At 49.8% G+C, this 12,166-nt stretch overlaps 1 long non-coding RNA gene across 1 annotated transcript in view; it reads right to left on the bottom strand.

The window, feature by feature from the left end:
* Positions 1 to 12,166, bottom strand: part of LOC130839090 (uncharacterized) — a 122,552-nt gene that overhangs the window by 109,893 nt on the left and 493 nt on the right. Inside the window, exons 2-6 of the long non-coding RNA XR_009049765.1 lie at positions 10,873 to 11,009; positions 9,009 to 10,290; positions 7,759 to 7,870; positions 2,638 to 2,803; positions 1,367 to 1,523 (exon numbers count right to left, since the gene is read on the bottom strand). This is a non-coding gene — a long non-coding RNA (uncharacterized LOC130839090). The remainder of the gene's footprint in view (positions 1 to 1,366; positions 1,524 to 2,637; positions 2,804 to 7,758; positions 7,871 to 9,008; positions 10,291 to 10,872; positions 11,010 to 12,166) is intronic.

Here is a 12,166-nt window from a genome sequence, read left to right as displayed (position 1 = left end):
AGCACCTCTGGAGGTGGTGACGATGGAGATGCCCAGACTGAGGCTGTGCAGTCCCGGGAAAGGGGGGCTGAGCCCCAACCCGGGTGACCTGGCCAGGGCTGTGGGCTCCGATCACACGCCCCCTTTGTCCACTCTCCCTGTTCCGGCCCCCTGGGAGGTCCCCACACTCCCCGTGCCGGCCCCTAACCCAGGCCAGTGCCTGGCATATGGCTGCCCCATCTCCCCGCAGGCTGAGCCCTCACATCTCCATTCAGAGGCCCATCTTAGGGCTTCCCCAAACCCCCTCCCCTGCCAGCGCCCCATCCAGTGCTCCCCAAAGCCTGCAGCTGCCCAGCACACGTCCGGCCTCCCCATGGACTGTGGGCCGAGACAGAAATGACCTTGCTTGCTGTTCACGGCTATAAACCCCAAGCCACCCAAGTGCCAGGCACAGGGTCAGGCTCTACAGACTCTTGCTGCTCGTGGAACAAGTGACTAAATGGGGGACACAGTCATTTCACAGTGGCTGTTGTGGAGTGCTAGGAGGTACAGCAAGGCCTTGTTTTGCCACGTCCATGTTTTCTCTCCCACACACCACGTCCTTACACCTCCTACCCTTGGGGAAGGGCAGAGGGAAGTATCTCATCATGTGGGCCCAGCGGCTGCGAGGGAGAGATGGCTAACCTCAGGTGACCAAGAGTTAAAAGAACAGCCCGGAAGGACAAGAGGGAGAAGTGAAATACTGAAAATTCCCTTCAGCTCCCCACTGCACTGAAGCCTTGAGGCAAGAAGGTGGGTCACTAGTTGGAGGAGAGGGAACCGCATTTGGGGAGAAGGAACAGCAGGTGCAAAGGCACGGAGGCCTTTGAGGAATGGCGGGTCATGGATTTGTCAGGGAGCAAAGTGAGAAGGGCTGAGGCTAGACCGTGGTGGGTGCTGGTTTTTATAACATGATATTATCATCGCCTCTGCTTCTAACCATGATAACACTTGTCCAGTACCAACTATGTTCCGGGAACTTTACGTACATCATCTCAGTCCCCACAGCCCGCAGGAGGTAGGCCCTACTATGATCCCCATCCTATAGAGGACAAACCTGAGGCCCAGAGAATCAAACTGACTTCCCCCAGGATACCCGACAAGAAGGGGCAGAGCTGGAACCTCAATCCAGGCTCCTGGCTCCACAAACATTGTTCTCGAGCGCCACTGTATACCGCGCAATGTGCAGAGAGCTGTTCCTCATCCAGCAATGATGGAACAGTTGGCTCTCAGCACACCCTGCTATGCAACAAAAGCACAAAACCTGTGGCACATGAGGGCAGCATTTTCGCCCTGCGTCTGAAGTGGTTAGCGGGGCGTCCCGGCCGACGCTGGCTGGGCTACTTACACATCTGTAGCTCTGTTGGGATGAATGGGCGTCTCCCGTCCTTCCTCAGCCCAGCAGCTCAGGCCCTGCTCACAGGGACAGCAGAGGCACACGAGGACTAGTGGACACGGGTTAAGCATTTCTCCAAGCTTCTGCTTGAGTGACGTCTGCTAACATCCTATTGGCCAAAGCAAGTCACATAGTGAAACCCAGGCTCCAGGGACAAGGAAATCTACCCGCCTCTCAGTAGAAGGAGCTACAAAGCCCATAGCAAAGGGCTTGGACCCGGGGGGCTGAGGCCCTGAAGCCACTTATGCACTCCACCTGCCGCAGGTGAGGAAGACCCAGGCCAGGACCAGAGAAGGCTCTGGGGTGGGAGAAAAGGTGGCCTCTCTGAGCCCAGGTCCTCTCCTGGGCGAAGGAAGAGTGACTTGTCCAGGGTCCAGCACAAGGCAGCGGGAGAGCTGGAGCCCTTGTCCAAACCGTCTGACTCCAAGACCACTTCCCCTTGAGGCATGAGCCTGGGTGGATCACTAGATCCAACCAAGAAACACAGAAACTTCGCTGAGTATTTAAAACAGAGAATTCGATATGTGGAACTGGTTGCTCTGATGACGGAAAACAGAGAAGCCAACCAGTGGAGCCTGGGGTTGATACGCATCGCATCAGCTGCAGGCACCCTGGGGCCGGAGAGACAGAGAGGGGCCCGGGTTGGCAAGAACCTGCCCCTGCAGCAGCACAGCTGCTGAGATGGGAGCCAGAGGAGGACAGGGAGGTGGAGGAGAAGAGGGGAAGGGGAGGAGAGGGGGAGGGGCGGGGCGGGTGCTGGGCTTCTCCCTCCTCGGGCCCTCCCACCCAGCTCTCACCAGCCAGACCCAGCCAGAAGCCAGGGGACCCAGCCGGGAGCCTGTGAAATGCAGCCTCAGCCCCTGCAGCACTGAGCCAGCCAGGGAGGGACGAGGGAGGGGCTCCAGGCACAGAGAGGGAGCCTCCTTGGGGACAGGTAGCCTCTGTCTCCTGCATGCTCCAGGCCAGCGCACACGCAGAGCCCTGGTTCTGACTCAGGAGGGCTGGGTGGGGCCTGAGACCCTGCATGCCTAACAGGCTCCCGGCTGCTGGTCTGGGGCCACACTTCCCAAGGCAGCACCAGCATAGGGCCGGAACGCCTGCAGGGAGACGCCCAGTGGACGTTCGTTTAGTATTTACTACAGCCAGGCTTTCCTTCCTTCGAGCCTCTGAGGCAGGAACTGCAATGGGAGAGAAGATCAACACCGGCAACTCAGGAGACTCACCGGGGTCGCCCCGCTCGTAGCTGGCCGAGATGTGATGCCAAGCAGCCCCTCTGCCCATTTGTTCCTGGGCTCCGGGAACTGGCCCACAGACGGCTGTGACCTAATCCTCCATCCCACACATGCTCGGGGCCTAGCCTTCTCATTCACAATCTCAAATCCTCACAACCTGAAAAAGAAAGATCACCAGCTCCACTTTATGTAGGAGGAAACCCAGGCTCGGGAAAGTGTACAGCTTCACCAAGGGTCCCCAGTGAATGAGGGCAGGGCCCCATCTGAACCCAAACCTGCTAAACCCTCTGCTCAGGCATCACCCCAGCCTCCCAGGCTCACCCTCCTTCCCTCAACGGTACTGAGTCCGCAGAGCCCCCCAGGTCCTGCTGAAGAATGTGGAGCCTGTGATCCCCCCACCTGGATTCAGACCCCAGCCCTCCCCAGCCCTGCGCACGAGCTACACTGCCTGGGAATCCCACTCAGGTTCCCTGATCATTAGGTGGGCACAGTGGCATCCCCGACCCCATGATTGCATGGGGAGGCACCACCCCGTTATCCCACACGACCCCTGACATGTTCAAACTCTGGATAAATATCAACTTGCTGTGAGTACACAACTGCGCCCCTTCGTTTCTGGTGGAGAGACACAGCTCACAAACCATCCAAACCAGGAATGTGTCACATGACTCAGCGTCCACGACTAGAGTTCCGAGAGCGTGTGAGGGAGCAGCAGCATGGCACTGCCCGAGCCCTCGCCCAGGCCCTGCGGGACTGGGCACCTGTGCGGCGCCCGCTCTGTGGACTGCTCACAGCTCTCCCAGATGGGAGCGTGTCCCGTCTCCTCACCAAGCCAGACCTGGGGAGGGCAGCCTGGAATGTTTGGGGCCTCCCATCGTTTCTGCCTGGGCACCTCCAGTGCAGAGGTGGCGACGCACGACCACTGAAAGGTGGCCTCAAACCTCACTTCTCCAAACTGCACAGAAGACGCTGGGCAAGTTTGTTTCTGAGAAGACAGGCAGGGATTTGAGTTTCTGGCGCTTGTTTGCACAAAGGATTTCGGGCTTCTTTCTCCTGACACAGATTAAACACGTTAGCTGACCCTTAAATGGAATCCCCACGATGCCCCCATCTCCCTCCAAGAGCATTTCATGGTGGAGGGGGGGATAAAATGCATCATGTCCCTCGGGCTTTATCCCCAGCACTGTCCACTTAGGGCTGACGGCTCCATGCCAAACTGTGTCTTCTGGTTTGTTTGGGTGACTTTTTCTCTTCTCCTTTACCTTTTAACTAAAACACAACATAAAATAAGCGTTTTGATTGCATTCAGCTGTGAAGAGGGAAGTAAATATCCCCCCTCCCCCCTTTGCTGGCAGAGATCAAACGTGAATTTCTCAAAAAACAAAAAGTGGAAAGTTTACAAATTCAGGACTCAGGATCTGCAACAGCGCCCTGTCCCTCCAAGCAGAGATGTGTGCAGTCCGACATGCTTGCCGGCAGCCAGGCCTCTGTGCTGTTTCTGTAAACCCACATGCAAAGATGGCACCAGGGCCACTTTCTGCCCGTCTGCCAGAAAAAAAAGAAAAAAGAAAGTCCAGAAGAGACAATAATCCTAGAATCAGCTGAGGTCCTATCAGCCTGGTTGGCAAACTGAAACATAATACTTTAGGCTGAAATTGGTCAAATAGGCTGGTTGAATTTATTTTCTAAAAAGTCTTCCTCCAAACAAGTTTATTCATTTACACGATGTCTGAAAGTGCTTTTCCTTCTTGGGTGTCTGAAACCTGAAATACTTTCAAGTAAATGAGAAATTGTTCACTGTTGAATGGCCTATTAGAGCTGTCACAAATGTGATTTCTGGAAATTAACAAGATCGTAAGAAGGTTGGCCGGAGCAGAAATGTAAGTCAGTGTTAATAGGTGGTGTAATTAAATTATCCCTTAAGCCAAGGTGCCAAGTGACACAGTTTTTTTGTGTGTGAATTCTAATACAATCGCCTCCCTCGGCCTGTGCAAATCTGAATGGACCTCTCTCCAGAATCACTAATTTTATTTTCTTCGGTTTCTACATATCAAATAGCTCTCTCTGTTCTGCTAGCAAACCAAAGTACTTGAGACATACAGCTCATATTTTCTCCGTATCATTTTACAGAAGCTCACTTGACACAAACCTGGCTCCGTAAACAGTGTTTATTTTTTATGGGTTAGTATCTTGCTCAAGAAAATTAAAACTAAGTTTCAGGAAGATTTATTTTCATTTTAACTATTGTTCACTGGCCACTGCCACTCAATACTTAAATGTGTGTCTCCCCAAAGAGCAACATCTTTAAAGCGGAACAGAGTTTATTTAAACAGCTGCTTTTTCGCACAATCATTTTATTAATATGTAGATTCGAGTTATGAATAGTCGGTGACTTGCTCTGTTGGTAAATACATACAGGTATAAAAGCTGGCATGCCGTTCAATTAAATTCTTAAAGAGCAACACGTGATTAATTACTGCCAGTGTGAGGAAGTCCTTGCACTCTGCTGTATTTACATATTTCTGTGTCTTCAAATAATATTTCACATTTGGAGTGAAATGAATTCCTGACTATCTCCCCACCAAGGACGAATGATAACATCATTTTTAGGAAAAGAAATAAATCTTTTTTTGCTGTTGTTGAATTCCAGTTTGTTTAAAATAATTGTTGACATCCACCCTATATCTTTTTAAACTAAAAAAAAGATATGGCAAATTATTACATAAAACAAAGTAAGGAATCATGTTGTCCCACGAAGAGTCAAGACATCGAAATTATCCAAAAATGTTTTTAAATCATTTTAACTTTAAATATGTTGAAGGACGTGTTCATCATTATTGAGATTCTAGCAAGAGGTAGGGATAGAAAAATGTTTGTTTGTTTTGAAATAAAGTAGACTTTTCCCAGTGGGAGAGGAAGAGCTTCCTTCGTGGGAGATGGGGGCTTAAAAGCTTTAAGAAGCTGGTGATACCATTTAGCAGGTGCTGATATAATGAAATACAATGTCCAGGGTGGGAGTCCCACAAGCATTCATCCCTTTCAAAAGGAAAATACTTTTTTGAGAAGCTGAGACTCTGGTATCATTATCTGTTCGTGCCCGATTTTAATTGGCCATTTGTACGCGTGTCAGACTCCATGCGATACTGTAACGTGCACATTCTTCGTGAATATCACAGGAGAACTATAAGGATATCTTTTACTTGGTAAAATGTAGACAGGAAATAGATAAAATATTGAAATAGCTGCTAAGCGTCTCTCATTTTTATTTTGAACATTTCCGGAAAGCATTTCTTTGAACTCCAGCTGGGCGCTGTCTCAGGCCCCTGCAGCAAGGTGAGACACTTGGTAATTAAGTTGCCCTAAATACTTCAATACCCTTGGATGGCTTGGCGCATTTCAGCCGAGGCCTCAAAAAAGCTTTTCTTCTTGCTTTTAGAGATCACTGGATGCACTCTGGAGAGGTGAAGGGGGTCCTGGCACAACTGGGGCCAAATCTCAGTCTCTCTCTTCCCCACCCCCACCCCACGGGTCACTCTAGAAGTAACATCGCCATCTACTGGACAGCGGGGGACCCTCCCTCAGAAGGGGAAGGTTTCTGTTTCCACAATCCAAATCAGAAAGCTCACACAATGTGTGTAAGATGTACCGTGCCACAGCTTCGGGGACAGCAGAGCAAGAACCAAACACTCTCCTCAGAAGTGCAGGGAAGGGCAACAGCCTTTCTGCACAAACTGGTCTGCAGCAATTTTGAAAACTGGTTCTACTCATCACCCTATCCCCTGCCACAAGCCCCAAAGAGGAGGTGAAAAGAATAAGACAACTGCTATTTTCAGAGTCTAAGAGTTGTATATTAGTGATGAATTTCTGAGTGAAAGGGTTTTTGTCACCAGCCAGCTCCCACCTTTTCCTCTGCACACTTCCTGGGGGCTGGGGGCATGGAGGAGGTACACACACATGCACACGCACACACACACCACTCCTTGGGAGCTCCTTAACCTAACAAGGCTTCGAGAACACAAGAGCACAAAACTGGGATAACCCAAATATTATTCTAAACTCTTTTTTCAGGCACTTAAGCAAAACAACTACCATTTTTAAAGTTTATATAACTTTTCCTTATAAATACAATCACATTCCAATTATACATCTGCACGATGTCGATTTCTGGATTTTCTTATGCAAGTAGCAGTCTCGCTTTCCCCCTTCTTCCTGCTCCTAACTGATCACTGGATTGGCCTTGAAACTTGAGCATTAATTGCTTTCTCTCGGTAATTAAAGTCAGGGTATTCTCTTCATGAGGGAACTACATTGTTCCACAATTTCCCGTGCGCGTTGGAGTGGTTTCACAGAAAGGAGAGACGGCGACTGGGCCCAGGATAGCAACATGTTTTCTTTACAGCCCTCCCAACATTTGACAAGATGTTTAGGAAAAATTTTTTAATAGATAAATTATGCTAAATGAAAATTACAATTAAATTTATTAAGTATCACAAGTCACCCATTTTAAAAGAGAAACATGTTTACTGAATTTTATTTTTCTTTATTACACATCATAAAAAAAATTTTAAGTGTCCTAGGAGCCTTAAAGTCAGGCTTGCTATTGTATTACAGTCACAAATTACTTCATTTCATATATATATTCATTTCACATATATGTAAAAATACCAAAGTATTTACATTTTGTAACTTAATTTCTCACTCAATAGAGTTTGAAAGATCTGGACATTATAAAGGCAAACTCATTTTCTGCTGGAATGAAATGAGAAAATGAAAATTTTAAAAATTCATTTTATTGGGTAAATTCAGTAGGGACTCCCTGTTAGCCCCTGAAATAAACCAGCCTGCTTCTGTTTACTTTCTCCATCTTTCGGAGCCTTAAAATGAAAATTGAAGTCACTGCAATCGGTGAGCACACCCCCCCCCCTTCCTATCCGATGTTTGTATAGAAATTGTAGAGTCTCTTTTCTTAAAAGTCGAGAATGGTGCTGAGGGCTGACAGAGCCAGTGCAGACGAGGAGCCCCACAGAAAGTTAACTGGTAGAGAGAGAAAGGGGCAGCAGGACGGGACGGGACAAGCGGGGTCAGAGCTGCAGGAGAGACTGGAGTACTCACAGTTTCCAGTGTCTGCTGCTGTCTGTCTGTGTCCTGGTCCCGAATCCAGAAGGAAATGTGGCTCTTTGTGCAGAACCAGAATGAACATCCAGGAAGCTGGCAAAATCACTAGCTAAACAATCAATAGAGGAAACACAACAAATTAAAGTACCAAATTTGATTTTTTTCTCCAATAAAGGAAAAGAAAGTGAGCAGAGGGGAGGGTGGGGAAGAGGACATATTTTAATTTTTTCCTGTGACCTGAGCTGGGCCCCAGGTTAAGCCCAGCTTGAATGTGGCTCTGCTCTCCCGCACCCGCATAGTATAAAGGATCATTCGACCGCCTGCCATGGACACAGGCTTATCGCAAACCCTGAAATTCACTGTGTGAAACAGTCAGAGTTCCTGCCGCAGATCTGAAATGAGTTTTCCTATGAAAATACACTTTAAAACTCAGCGACCCCCACCCCTAACGAATGCCTTCAGTGACAGGAAATGTTAACCATTTTAAGCACTTTTTATTTGCATGTGCTCCGAAGCTGAGGGAGTGAGGGGAGAAATGTACATTTAATGATTGGTCGTGAAAATCAGATCATGGAGTGAGTGTGGACCTGCTTGTTTCTGAGCTGACGGGAGAGGGGGTGGGGGGGTTGCTGAGCATCCTGAGTCCTGAATTTGCCCAGACAAGAGTGACTTTGCCCTGAATTCCCACAGAAGCTAGAAAGGGTTTGCATATAGCAGTTGAGCTGTATTTCAAATTCTCCTGCTCTGTTGATAAGTTAAAGGCAGTCCCTTTCCACTTTTCAGCTGGGGAGTCTACAGAAAAGAACGCGTCTTGCAGTGTTCGTGGCTCTGAGATGTGTTTGTGTGAGTGTTTTTTTCCCTGGGATCAAAAGGGGAAAAAAAATTTTACCCCAAATCAACTAAACACTGAAGCTCAGAAACACAAAGAATGTGTATAACATTGTCCTTCAGAAATCCATCTTGAATTTTTTTAAAAAAACAACTCTCTTTGATCAAAAGCCGACAGAGAATTACATTTTTCTCCATTCTGTTGCATTTAACATGGACTAACATGGGGTGAGTTTAAACAAACAGATGGCCTGGGCATGAATGCTTCTTTCAGTTTGAGTAGCTCGAGGTGGGCTGGATCCATGGGGGGTGGGGGTGGGCCGAAGTCAGAAGGATTAGTTGGAGGGGAGGAAAGCTGCAAAGTTTAGCGGGGAGCTAAGACAAGAATAAACCCGTGATGAAAAAAATTTTTAAACTACCTCTCTTCTTTCAGCCTGCAATCCTCCAGTGAGCGTGCTGTGTAACTGCTGAAATTCTTCTGCCTAAAAGATAAATGGCCTATTTGATTCAAGAGTGTCAAGTAGGAAAAACAAAACAAAACAAAAACCCTTCAAAGTATATTTTCAAAAGATAATCTAATGTACAATGAGTGCCCGGTAAGAAGGGTGTGCGGGGGAGCAGGCCAGCTCCTTGCGGGAAATCCTGCACGGGTGCTCCGGCCGCCTTGGGTGGAACTGGGGCCAACTGAGAGAGGCCAGTCCTGAGTTGAGGGTCTTCACGGCGGTGAACTGAACCTACCTCCCCCAAGCCCCAATCAGAACAGCCGCTTGTGGCCCCCTGTGGGGGTACTCTAAGCCAGCGACCCACATGCCATGAAATCCTTCAACCCAGTGGGAACATACAGGGGTGTGCAAGGCTGGGGTGAAAATTCTGGAGCATGTGGGCACTTTGAGGTCCCTGCTGAGAGCCATGCAATCTGCACTGTGTCTTCCCCACGTAGAAGGAGGGAGGTGTCGGTTGGTGCCAGCCTACCCGTGGGTAAGCCAGCCATAGACGCCTCCTTCAGCCTCCGAAACCTTCCAGAATCCTCCTCTTCCACAGAAGGAACCTGTGGAAGAGGGACAGCCATCCTAGCCTCTGACCCACAGCCTGGGAGACGTCTCACCTCTCCACATTCCAGGTATTAAAAGAAGTCCCCAAACCCCAGCCAACTGTTTGGACGGGGCCTGTGCCCCGGCTTCAGGGCCCAGTAGGTGATAAAACGCAGAGGGTATCACAAAGAACCCTCCAAGACAGCCTCCCATCTCCTTCCACTGCCTGCAGAGCCAGCATGACCTCCCCTCCAGGCTCCTTCCCTCTGGTGCTCAAGGCGTCGCCGGAAGGAAGGGAAGAAAAAGTCGCAGGTCGTGTGGCGTCACTTCTCAGCAACGGCCGCTCGTCCCGCCGCAGTGCTTAATTAAAGGCCCGGCGACTTCCGGAGGCTCAATCCAGACGGGAGGAACCCGGACCCGGCCAGGCTGCCATGTGGAAATTTGGGAGGCCTCTGGCCTGGGGACCCCACAACCCAGCGACCAACGGGCCCCATTCCTGCAACCTTCAGCGCGTCTCTCGGGCTCCCAGGCCCTGAGCTGCTGCGTGTCCTTCGAGCTCCTGCTGCTCAGACTCCAGCTTCCCATCCACGTTGGGGCAGACACAACCCAGGCAGCCCAGCTCCTGCCTGTAGCTGACAGGGTCCCGACAACTTGGCGAAGGCAAGAGCGCCTGCAAGGGGAGGAAAAGGAAGAATGTTCTAGAAGGAGACAGAGCCCAGATGCTGGGCCCAGAAGGCAAGCGACATCTGCTTTTCTCCCTCACTGTTCTTTCTCTGAAACACCAAACAACAAACCAGGGCGGCATAAATGTATGTGCATGAAGACTTTAGTGACTGCATGCGCACGCACACGCACACACACACGCACACACGAGTTTTTTTTTAATTTATTTATTTTAAATACCAGACTTTCTTCTTACTCAAGGCCTTTTCTCACACGGCTTTACTCCTTATTTTCACAGAGCGGCCCTCCCTCATGTAAATGAAGGCATTTCCCCCAGCCCTTTGGCTGGAATGTCCTAAAATGCTAGCATCGACACATTTCTATTTCATTTTACTGCAGAAACATTGTTTTATGGCACGGAGTGTGTGGTGTGTGTGAAGAACGGGCAAAGGAGGGGGGTTCTGCTGCGAAGGGGAGCTGTCCCGTGGTGCCGTCGGCCTCATATAAATCCTGAAAAGTGACAGTTGAGTTGGCAGGAGAATTTGGGAAACCAACAGACAAAATATACAGTGCAGCCCGTAGGCCTCACCTTTACGAGGCAGAGAGAGCTTCTGGAATGGACGGGCCGGGACCTCCGAGGCCACTCATTAGGCATTTGATGAATTGGACATGGGGCCCACTGCCCTCCTGGGGCAGGGAAACGCTCGAAAACCAAGTTTTATTAACCTAATAAAATGAAAGGGAAAAAAAGTCAGGAAAATTTCAACTGCAAGAATAAACGCAAGGAGCATAACAAGTTAACCTACTTTTCATGTGTTTAGAACCATTTTGGCAGCTAAGGGCAGGTCCCCAAAAGACCCCTCATTCCTAACATCAGATTTCAGCCAACTGGCTATTAACTGGCCAAGGCAGCCCAGGAAACCCAGGGATGCGTTGTCTCCAGTATCCCAGGAATGAATACAAGTCAGTACTTTTTCATTGCATCTAACGACAAAGCCAGGAAGGGAGAGAAGGAAAAATGGCAAAGAAACGTCTTTGGGGGCAAACAGGGGTTTTGGAGAATGAAACGGACACTGGCTGAGGTCTCGGGAATGCCGTGGCACCCAGAATCAGGGAGAGTTCCGGTAACAAATTGAAGTCAAGCACAGGCAGACACGACAGGGTCTATTTTATCCAGATGCCTCCAGGAACCCTCAGCTTGGGCACAGGGGCTGTGAAGGTCCCTTCTCAGACAGAGACCCACGCAAGCCCAGGCTTCTCGTGCTCCCAGAGCTACTGGGGCCATCTCAGTAGGCCTGAAGCCTGCTTTGTCCAGGGGCCTGGCCAGGCCACCGCTCACCCCAGGAAGCAAGGGAGCTTTATTACCTCTGGGTCCCAGAGGCACAGGATGCCAGCCGGCCTGTGTTCACATATCAGCAGCAGTTGCTTCCCCAGGACCCTGCAGGGGAGGGAACGCTGCCTCCTCGCGATTCTGGCCTCGTGGAACCATCACCCAAGGGCAACGCACTGGCAGCAAACGTTCCATCAGCCGGAACCAACAAGCCCCCACCCCCAAACCCCACCTCCTAGTCCTACTCATCAGGCTGACCCACGCCTCCCCACGGCCATTCCTTTTGTTTTAATAACACACGTACACACACTATCACCACTATACATGTGCACGAATACTGTCTACTCCTTGCTGGCCCAGCTCCGGCCTCCGGGCAAGCCTCTGACACACGTGCATCCCAGCCCTGCCTGCATGCAGATAACAGGACCTCATCTGCACATGTTCCTGCTATCCAATTCCTAGGGTACTTACACAGCTCTGAAAGTTGGGATAGCTCTGGCTTTTTTTAAGTTGCTTTAAAATTTCATTGCTACAGGGGATTTCTAGGGCAGTG

The sequence above is a fragment of the Hippopotamus amphibius genome, chromosome 16 (assembly GCF_030028045.1).
Source record: "Hippopotamus amphibius kiboko isolate mHipAmp2 chromosome 16, mHipAmp2.hap2, whole genome shotgun sequence".
NCBI lineage: Eukaryota > Metazoa > Chordata > Mammalia > Artiodactyla > Hippopotamidae > Hippopotamus > Hippopotamus amphibius.
Note: the sequence above shows the minus strand (reverse complement) of the source record. Positions and strands in the feature narration are given on the sequence as shown.